Source organism: Triplophysa rosa, linkage group LG6 (assembly GCF_024868665.1).
Source record: "Triplophysa rosa linkage group LG6, Trosa_1v2, whole genome shotgun sequence".
Taxonomy (NCBI): domain Eukaryota; kingdom Metazoa; phylum Chordata; class Actinopteri; order Cypriniformes; family Nemacheilidae; genus Triplophysa; species Triplophysa rosa.
Genome location: NC_079895.1, coordinates 4,990,258 through 5,000,624, shown reverse-complemented (window position 1 = coordinate 5,000,624; position 10,367 = coordinate 4,990,258). Strand labels below are relative to the sequence as shown.

The 10,367-nt window shown below is 43.9% G+C and overlaps 1 protein-coding gene across 7 annotated transcripts in view; it reads left to right on the top strand.

The window, feature by feature from the left end:
• The first annotated feature begins 736 nt into the window (after nucleotides 1-736).
• The window catches only part of gulp1a (GULP PTB domain containing engulfment adaptor 1a), a 52,304-nt gene continuing 42,673 nt past the window's right edge, over nucleotides 737-10,367 (top strand). For 4 of the 7 annotated variants that reach the window (XM_057336754.1, XM_057336751.1, XM_057336759.1 and 1 more), the window contains exon 1: nucleotides 739-873. The gene's annotated coding sequence lies outside the window, so the exon portion shown is untranslated. Of the gene's footprint in view, nucleotides 874-9,535; nucleotides 9,613-10,367 lie in introns of all 7 variants that reach the window. The other 3 variants (XM_057336757.1, XM_057336756.1, XM_057336753.1) reach the window with 2 other exon arrangements.

Genomic DNA, 10,367 nt, shown 5'->3' with positions numbered 1-10,367 from the left:
ACTGATACTATGCAAAAAAAATCAGCTTGATTTCTTTGTGAGAGATTCTTTTGTGATACCAAGGCTGCAATTCTTATTCTCCATGGATGATCTCCTACCTGGGCATGTCCCACATCAGTTTATCATTGAGAGAGGATGGGAGGCCTTTTTATAATAAATCTGTGTGCCTATCACTTTGAAAGAAAAAGAAAAAGAAATATTTAATGTCTAATTTTTTAATGCATGCTTCCTAGATTACCAGATACATTTGAAAATATATCGAAAAAGACTTAACATAACATCAATGTGGTTGTTTACTGCAAAAATAAATTTACTTAAAGTGATACTTCACCCAAAAATGCTATGGGAGTCAATGGGCGTTGAGATCGGTTATAAGCATTATTCCAAACATCTTTCTCTGTGTTCATCAGAAAGAAGAAATTTATACACATTTGGAACAACCTGAAGGTGAGTAAATGATGACAGAATTTTCATTTTTGGGTGAAGTATCCCAATTCCACATAAACCCAAATGTCAGTATGGGTGACATGCTCTCCACAGTATTGTATAATTCCATTAAAAAAGTATTTACCGTAGTAAATATCAAAGTACACTGCCGTATTTTCCATGTGGGATCATGACACGTTGTGTGTTTACAAACAGGAGAGAGGCAGCAGTTGCAATAGCCCCCATCTGGCCCTTTAAACCCCCCAGCCGGTCGCGCGACTCCCGCGGCGGCATGTGAGTGGGCTGACGTCACGAAACTTTTCCAGCGGTCTGTGCGTGTGCGCGCGTGTCTGTGTGTGTGTGTGTGTGTGGATGATGAGAGAGTGCGAGTGTGGAAGACAGCGAGTGAGTCCACTGCTCAGGACGGGCAAAGGATTCTTGTTTTCGGTGAGTTAATCGGGCACATTTGCTTCATATTTCGCTGAACGAAAAGCGGACCGTTTTGCGCATCGCTTTTTTATAGAAACTGTAAGTCCTGAAAAGTGAGTGAGAAACGCGTATAAAAGTTTCTTTTGAAATTCTGTTGGCTGGGTTGCTCAAGTAGTTTCAGCCATGATGAAAACGACATCGGTTTGTTTACATTAACAGCTGTGAGGAATGTTACGGGCGTGATTTGTAACGATGGGATGCGGTGAGCAGGTTCTTTTTGCAACATGGATGCAACTGTTCTCGTCTGTCTGTCTGTCTTTGCTACTTTGAGATTTTTTAGGAAAGATTAACAAATGCATTTGTGGGTTGGATGGAGATGCATGTCTTAAAGCTTTGCTTAGGTTTAAATATGCAAAGTGAAGATAACCGACGAACCTGAAAACTGGTTGTGGCGTTTGATTGATACTATATCGCAGTTGCCAAGTTTTGATGAATTGGATGCAAACGGGGCTGTGTTTAATGCTTAACGTTTGTTTACAGCATCTCCGTTATTTTACGGTGTTTTATGCATGCAGTCATAATATTCTTTCGTATAGGATTTGATGACAGCCTATGGTTAGTTCAGTTTCTCATAGTTGAAAGCGTTTTTGGACATGTGGGAAGGACGCAGTGGCAAAGTCTGTCTATGCATACCTCTAGAGGCCATTTCCAGGCTGTAATCTGCATGACAATTCCTTATGAGCCAGTCAGATTTACAGTTCCGCTCCGAGAAAAGCAAATCTATCACTAATAAATTCTTCCTGCTGCGCATCCTCCGTGCATGTATACAGTGTATAGGAAGTAAATACATAATGTGTTTATACATACTGTATATTATAGATAAAGAATCCATTGTCTTATGGAAAGACACATACAGGTTGCATACAGGTGTGAAAGAGTTAGATTGGATTACCTGTGTTTAAACATTAGGGTTATTTCTGTTATGAAAAATGTCTCTATGTATGAACCTCATCCCTTTCTATGAATGTTTGTACATATGCAAATGATGTGTTGCTAGTCTAATGGAAAAACGTTATTGCTGTGTTCAGAGATGTTGCATCTGGTGCTTTGTTTAGCTGGTATGTGTAATGTTTCCTTTCAGCCTGCAGATTAATGTAACGTTTTATTGATATGAAACATAGGCTGTTTTTGTCACATAGGCTGATTAAATTGCATTAATGCCTGATGTATTTCGTTATTCAATAGAGACAATATTCCTTTTGATTTCATTTTCATCAAAGAAATGTAAATGGTATTTTGTGTTATACAGTCATTAAAGTGTACTCTGTAGTCATGTAGTAAGACAAAGTTTAAATGTGCAAGCTGTTTGTTTTCTGTGATTTGCTGATTTGCAAGTTTTATAGTTCTAGTTACAAAGTGAAGGTTATCCGTGATGCTGAAAACATACACATAGACACACTAAGAGACTGTTGCTAAATCGGTCAGAAGCACTCATAGAAGCGATAGTTTTCATATTAATATACGATACCCTAACCCCACCATCATAGAAACCTGTTGATTATTAGTTCCCTTTCTGTCGGTCTCTCGACGTTGTGTCGAGCCGACAGATGGGCTTCGTCCCTGAGAACCAATCGCTTCCGACTTCTTAGAAAAGGCCAATGAAATTGGCAAATGAAATTTGCATGCCGGACTCCGCCCCCGGATATCCGGGTATAAAAGGGAGACGGCGTGCCTCATTCATTCACCTTTTTGTTCTTCGGAGCCTTCGCTCATGATCAACAGACTTCGCTACAAGTAGCAACTACAAGACTGCCGGTTCTACGACGTGGTGCAGCGGACTACGACGTGGTGCAGTCCCTTCCTGTGGCAAATTCCCCTGGGCATCTCGGCGGTTCCAGAAGTGTTCGAGTTTTTTTATCTAAAAGAGCAAATTTCTCCAGCGTGGCATGTCCCGCTGTTCTCGTGGGTGCAACACACTCATCGAGGAGGGGGGCGGACACGATGTCTGCTTCCAGTACGCTGGGGCAGATGTTGTGGATACGTCCTGCCCGCACTGCGGGCGGTTGACGATTCAGACTTTGTGTTCCCACGGGACTCAGCCACCACCTCGTCTGCTTCCTGTTCCGTGACGGCAGGACTACGGCCCTGCCGCCCGCTACGGTGAGCAGCGAGGGTGATATGAGGATTACTGTGAGCGCTAATCCGTCAGCCACTGGCTCGCGGACCGTTCGCACCTCGTCTCGCTCGTCTGACCGTTCCCCATGAGATGGTCCCACCGTCTTGTTCCTCAACCACGTATCGGATACGGTACGTGATGATGAGATGTCTGTTGCAGCATCGGAGGGTGACTTACTGGCATCAGACTCCTACGATTCCTTGAAGCTCCCTCCCTCGGGGGGTCGAGCTCAGGAAGAAGCGGGAGTCAAAATGTCAGCCATGCTTTCCCGGGCCGCCGGCATTGGGTTGCGGTGCACCGCACTGCCTCTTCCAACGCTCGCGGTGGATACACGGTATCTCGGGCTTGAGAGCGGCTTCAAGCCGCACTCGCCCCCAGTGCCGTGTTCCCCCGGAAGTGCATGAGGAACCTAGTACGACCTGGAACGCTCCCCTTCGGCGCGTACACGTCAACTAGTTCCATCGCCCTTTCTTCCCTCGATGGTGGGGCAGCTAGAGGATACGTCGATGTCCCCCAGGGGCTCGACCTAGACTCCTGTCCAAAGCAAGTAGGCTTTTCGGCATCTGAGGTGTCGAGAGCTTACTCTGCTGCGGGCCAAGCTGTCCCCTCTCTCCACGCTATGGCCATCCTGCAGGTCCATCAGGCCAATGCGCAGAGAGAGCAATGCGTCGATCCGGGACGGTTCCTGACCCGTCCCAACAGCCCACTTCTAAGAGTTTTCTCTCTCTCTGGGCGTTTATCACAGCCGCTCTCACCCTCTACACGACGGTGTTCGGCAACTCGACGTTGCGTCACGGCGAGACCCAATGTCGAGGATAATCAGCAGCCTAAGCACTCTCAATCGACGGTGCGTTGTGCCACATCATCGTCTGGGTATTATCACAGCCGCTCTCACCATCTACACGACGGTGTTCGGCAACTCGACGTTGCGGCAAGACCCAATGTCGAGGATAATCATCAGCCTAAGCACTCTCATTCGATGGTGCGTTGTGCTACATCATCGCCAGGCAGGTAAAACTGCAGAGCCGATCTCCTCTCCGGGGGCCCCCCCACGGCGAGGGATCCGCACTGCCAGCCATCGAACCACCCCCGGGAGGTCGATGAAGCAGAACGTAGCCCTAGCCTCCCTGTCTCGGTCCCTGGGAGCCTGACAAGAGCTTCCCAAACCGTCACGGTGACTACGGGATACGGTCCGTCTCGGCTACGCGATCCAACTCCCCAGTCGCCCGCCCAAGTTTCGGGGCATCCTCTCAACCTCAGCAGAGGCAAGGATGCTCCCGTGCTTCGGGCCGAGGTCGCCACCCCTCTGGTGAGGAAGCGATCGTGCTCGTCCCTCTAGCCGAGATGTTCAACGGGTTTTAGAGCCCGTACTTCATCGTCCCAAAAAAAGCGGGGGTCGCTAGATCTGCGTACCCTGAACAGGCACCTACTCAAGCTGCCGTTCAGGATGCTCACGCAGAAGCGCATCCTGGCATCTATCAGATGTCAAGATGGATTCATGGCAATCGACCTGGAGGACGCTTACTCTCATGTCTCAATTCTCCCTCATCATCGCCCGTTCCTACTGTTCGCTTTTGAGGGTCAGGCATATTAGTGCAGAGTCCTCCCTTTCGGTCTGTCCCTGTCCGGCGGACAGCACAACTGCCATAGCGTATTCAACCGCCAGGGTGGCGTTCGCTCACGGCATCTAACACGACTCGCCCGATGCCTCCTCCTGTGGAGTCCGCAGGTGAGAAGATCCCTGTGAGCCACACATATCCCAGGCGACCCGAACCAGACAGCCGATGCGCTCGCTCGTCAGTTGATGCCTCGCGGAGAGTGGCGACTCCACCCACGCGCAGTCCAGCTCATTGGGTACAGTTCGGGCGGGCTCAGGTAGACCTGTTCGCCTCCCTGGACACCACCCATTGCCCGCTAGGGTACTCCCGTCCGAGCCCCCCCTCGGCACGGATGCTCTAGCGCACAGCTGGCTGTGGGACAAACGGAAGTACGCCTTCCCCCCAGTGAGCCTCATTGCACAGACTCTGTGCAAGGTCAGGGAAGAGGAGCATCAAGTGTACTAGTTGCGCCATACTGGCCCAACCAGACTTGGTTCTCGGAGCTAATGCTCTTGACGACAGCTCCCCCCTGACGAAGGACCTGTTTTCCCAGGGGAAGGGCACGTTATGGCATCCCAGGCCAGACCTCTGGAACCTCCATGTCTGGCCCCTGGATGAGATGAGGAGATCCTGAGTGGCCTACCCCCTGCGGCGGTTAGGACCATCACTCAGGCTAGGGCCCTGGCCACTAGGCGGCTATACCTGTAAGTGGTGCCTCTTCTCATCCTGGTGCTCTTCTCGAAGAGAAGACCCGCGGAGTTGCTCGATTGGGAACGTGCTGTCCTTCCAGAGACTCGAGAGTAATCTCTCCCCTTCCACACTGAACGTGTATGTAGCTGCTATTGCCGCTCATCACGACCCAGTTGCTGGTAAGTCTCTAGGACAGCACAACCTGATCAATTGGTTCCTAAGGGGTGCGGGGAGGCAGTGCCTCACCCGCGCTCAGTACCCTTTTGCGACCTTGATGCGGTCCTGGAGCCCCTCGGAGATGCCGCTCTTTCTCACCTCATGATGAAGACGGCTCTCCAGATGGCGCTCAAGAGGGTAGCGGACCTAAAAGCATTCTCCATGTCCACAGATTGCCTAGAACTCGGGCCAGGTGATTCTCACGCTATCCTGAGACCCCGGCCCGGCTAAGTTCCCACCACTCCCCCTACACCAGGTGGTGAACTTACAGGCGCTCCCCACCGGGGAGGAAGACCCAAGCCCATCCGGGTTTACAGCCACCGCGTAAAACTGGTATCGGCTCGAGTCTTGCAGGCATCAGGCAAGACTGGCGGTCAGTAGGGTGTACGCCTATGACAGTACCTTCCCCCCTTTCTCCTAAGGGGGTCAGCGTACTAACTAGCCTCCCTTCTTCCCCCACTGGGTGAAGAACAGGCACTCCATCCATCACTAAGCAAGCACCTCCTGCGGGCGGGCTGGGCAGAGCAGTCGTGAGAGGTCTCAGGCTCCTCAGAACTAAGGTGAATGAATGAGGCACACTTTTATACCTGGATATCCGGGGGCGGAGTCCGGCATGCAAATTTCATTCGCCAATTTCATTGGCCTTTTCTAAGAAGTCGGAAGCGATTGGTTCTCAGGGACGAACCCCATCTGTCGGCTCGACACAACGTCTCGTTCCCTCCATCAGGGAACTGAGGTTACATCCGTAACCAAGACGTTTTTTTTAATACAGAGGACCACTTCAGATGTGTTCACCAGTAAGTTGTTTACATGTTTCACTATATTAACTTCCCAGTTTTCCTGTATCTCAACTGGTAGAGCATGAAACCAGTAACGTCAATGTCGTAAGTTCAGTTCTCAAGGATTGTACATACTGATAAAGTCTAAAGCTTTATTGCACTCTAGCTGTCAGTTTTGATAAATGCGTCCGGTGCTTTTATAGAAGGAGTATTGAAATGGCATAAAGACTGTTCAACTTTTTGTCAGAGCCATCTTTATTCATGGCATAATAGTATTCTTCATTTCTTCATTTCAACTCATGTCATAGAGCGGGTTGAAAGGCATAATCAGGTCCATTTTCATTTCTGTCATCACTACATGTACAAAATGATGATTTGAACATCTCTTCATCTGTCCGATGTACTTCTTAAAGTAGCAAATTGCAAATGAGGTCTTCTACATGGAGAAGAATGAGGTAAATATCCAGTGACCTCATTGCTGGTACAGACAGTGAATTGTTTGAATATAATGGCTCTGTCATGAGCAGCATGAATCTTTGACATCGTTCTTTAATTACTTGACCTGCAGTTCAATGTCCAAAACTGTGGAAAGAATAGGTTAGAAATGCAACTAAGCATAAATGTTACAAGTATTGTAATCAACATGAAGTATGTATTGATAAAATCTAAGAGGGCTGCATATTATATAGAAGTTATTAAAATACTGTCTGCAAATCACAACACTCACCTGACTATGAAAAATCATGCACTAAAAATAAAACAAATGTTTTAAAAACTTGAATAAAGACATCACATGGGTATTTAAACCATCAAATCTGGATATCTGTGCTGTTAGAACAGTAAAAACCTTTGGTAAAAACATTTTTTTCATGGTAAGGTTGCCATTTTCATGGAATTGCCCACTTGTTCTTAAATAATGTTAATGTTTTCAAATATAATTTAATATATTTCAAATTTATTACAAACATTATTTTGTTGCCAATTGTATAGTGCATTATATAGCAAGTTTTCGCATACCGTTATTCTTCAGTATCCTGCAGCCTTAGGTAAGACTTTTTTGTCAGTTCTTTCAAACCAATCTTAAAGAAACGGTTCACTCAAAAAGAAAAACATATTCTGCCATAATTTATTTACTTTATGCCATTCCAAACCAAAATTTGAAGACATTTAAAGAATTTGTGAGTTCTAGCTCTCATTTTAAATATGGTGCTTTTAAACTGATTTGATGTCAATGACATGTAGTCACGAGACACGCGAGAACCAATGACATTTTACTGTATGTCCGGCACCTCCGAAGGTGTCATATTTGATTTTAGAGCTACTGACTTCATAAAACTTGGAATATTTCATATTATACTGACCACTTTTACAATGCTTCTTTTGTGACCGCCGTAGTCCCCATTTATTTTATTATCCTAGCCCACCTATACCATATATTGTTAGAAAATTCAGCAAAAAGACACTAGGCTGAATAATTTATGACAAAATTTTCATTTTGCTTGAACTCTTCCCTTTAGGATATTGCCACTGAAATCCATAAAACCACCTACTCTATAATGCCACAGGGTTAATGTTATTTTTATTTACACTTACTCTTAATCTTTTGGACTTTTACTGCGGTTCTCATACACTGACAGACATTTGTTTACACTGCATTTGTTCTATACAGTAAATCTGTCATATCGTAATTAGGTTGTTACCTTTGTTGACCTCAGAGGAAATACTCCCTTGAGGATATATTTATACTTGGCCAAGCATTATGGTCACTGAAGTGTTCTAATGTATTCCTATTATTGTGGCCCTTACCAAATGACTAAAGAGGTTTGAAGTTTCTACCCTGCAGCGTTAGGTTTTACTTAAGCACAACTTTGGGAGGCCATAAGACATTGCTCATAGGATATAAATCTTATTACATTGGTGGCTTCTAGGTACAGCCTTTATTTGGGATTCAGGATTTACACTTGGCTGACTACCATGGGCTGTTTATTATGTGATGCATCATTGTTTCTTGAAATACTGTGTTGTCTAAAAACATTGCTTTTTGAATTAGTTTTGTATTTTTTTCTTCTTGATTTAAAAAAGATAAAACCATACATTTCTCATCTGTGCTGTTCCTTGTTACTCAGGTGTGGTTTGGAGTGAATCAAGCATGCACTATTCTGTCTGTTTGTAAATCTTTCATCCATTGATTTTCCACTTGAATTGGAAAGCATTATTTTTGTTGACATTTCCAAAAGCGCAGCTAAGCATTCTCCAGCAGTCTGACATTGACCTTATAACTGTGAATGAAAACACAATAGCACAGCTCTTCATTTGAGTGCATCTACTTCCCCTTTTATACAATTAACAATAGACCAGTCTTTATTGTTTACAATTTAACCATAACTGGAAGAATGTTTTCAGATTAGTTAAAAAAAAAAAGTTTATAAAAAACTGTTTCATTAGCAGATTATGGGTTTGCCATTTCACGGCTGTCTCTTTAGTTAAATAAACAGCAATAAAATATTCAAGGTTCAGGATTTTTATTGTCATATGTACCTAGGCACAATTAATTTCTTATTTTGTTCTTTACCTCACGAGAACATAGGGTAAAAGGGCAACGGACATTATAAAAGGTAAATAAAAATGTAAGTAAAATTGCAATAAGAAGTCAAAATTAAAATGAACAAATGTTTGCAATAACAAGAAGTAGCTACAAGAAGGAACTTGGAATATTATCATTATTATTTCATATTATTACAAATGTTCAGTTTCAATAGTAGCACTGTATACAATTACATTAAAGCATTGCACAGATATCTTCCCCCTGACTTACAGTCCATTTATTGGTAAACTAATCAGTATGTGTTTCTTTCGGAATCAAACCCACAACCTTTGTTTTGTTAAAGCAGGGCTCTTAATGTGTGAGTAAAGTTTAGGTTCCCAGAATAATGCATTAGTATTCCAATGAAGCACAATCACTTTAAACTTCTTTTTACTGTATAGCCTATAGTTTTAGCATTGGGTTTGCCATTTGCATCGTTCAAATTGCAACGCAATACATCTAATTCCAGACGCTCTGACATTTCCACTGCACCTTTGGTCTTTATACTGTATCTAATTACCTTGATTTAAAGTTATTTATGTGGGGCCCTAATCAGTATGTGCCAAGCTGTCCCCTAGCTAGAACCATAAAAATCATTCTGATTCAACCCAATGAGATTTATTTTTCTTCATTACAGGGCTTGTCGCCACCGGGACTCGATTTGCACCGATTTTATGCAGCTGTTGATGGCTAGTCCTGAGATGTCAACATGAGGCAATTTACTTTCACTATTCTAATGTAGTGAAGAGTTGATGATGCACCTTAAGAAGCATTTCTTGTGAGCTGCATGTGTAGCGTGAGCTATCCGATATTTAATGTCTTATGTTATTCAGACAGGAGTAGGCCAGTTTTACAGGGTTTTTACTGGGCAAGGGCATGCGAACAAAAGGCAATTGCCTTTCAAACCATGTAATGTGACACATCACAACCCTGTTTCTCTAAAAGTTCATGCAATTTCATGTAATTATTCACCTCTGTTAAATGACTGATAATTCACACACCGCTGTGATTTTATCTGAGTGCTGCTTTAGTGGCACTTTTCTCAAAACAGTAAATCCATTATCATGTGTAATGTCACGCTTTTGCTGCAAAAGGCCAGGGGCCTCATTTATACAAAGCCTGTATGATTAGATTTGATCCTAAACTTCATGGGTTTAATTCTGTGTTAAAACCAGTCTGAAATTTTAAAAGCATGAACCAGGTTACTAAGTTTTCTGTGCTTATGCACCATGATATTTGAGATATACTTTCTAATGGAATATTTATGTATATATGCAAGTTATCTTCAAATTATGATAATGTGAATATAAAATAAATGGTCCATGAATTAATGTATTATTGATTATGAAAAATGATCACTAATTAGGTAACGTTTTTTGGAGGACTGCACATTCTTAAAGTTTGCTATGAATGGCCATATGTGCCTCATTAATGAAGAATATTTGTGTTCATTCTGTAGGTAAAGTATA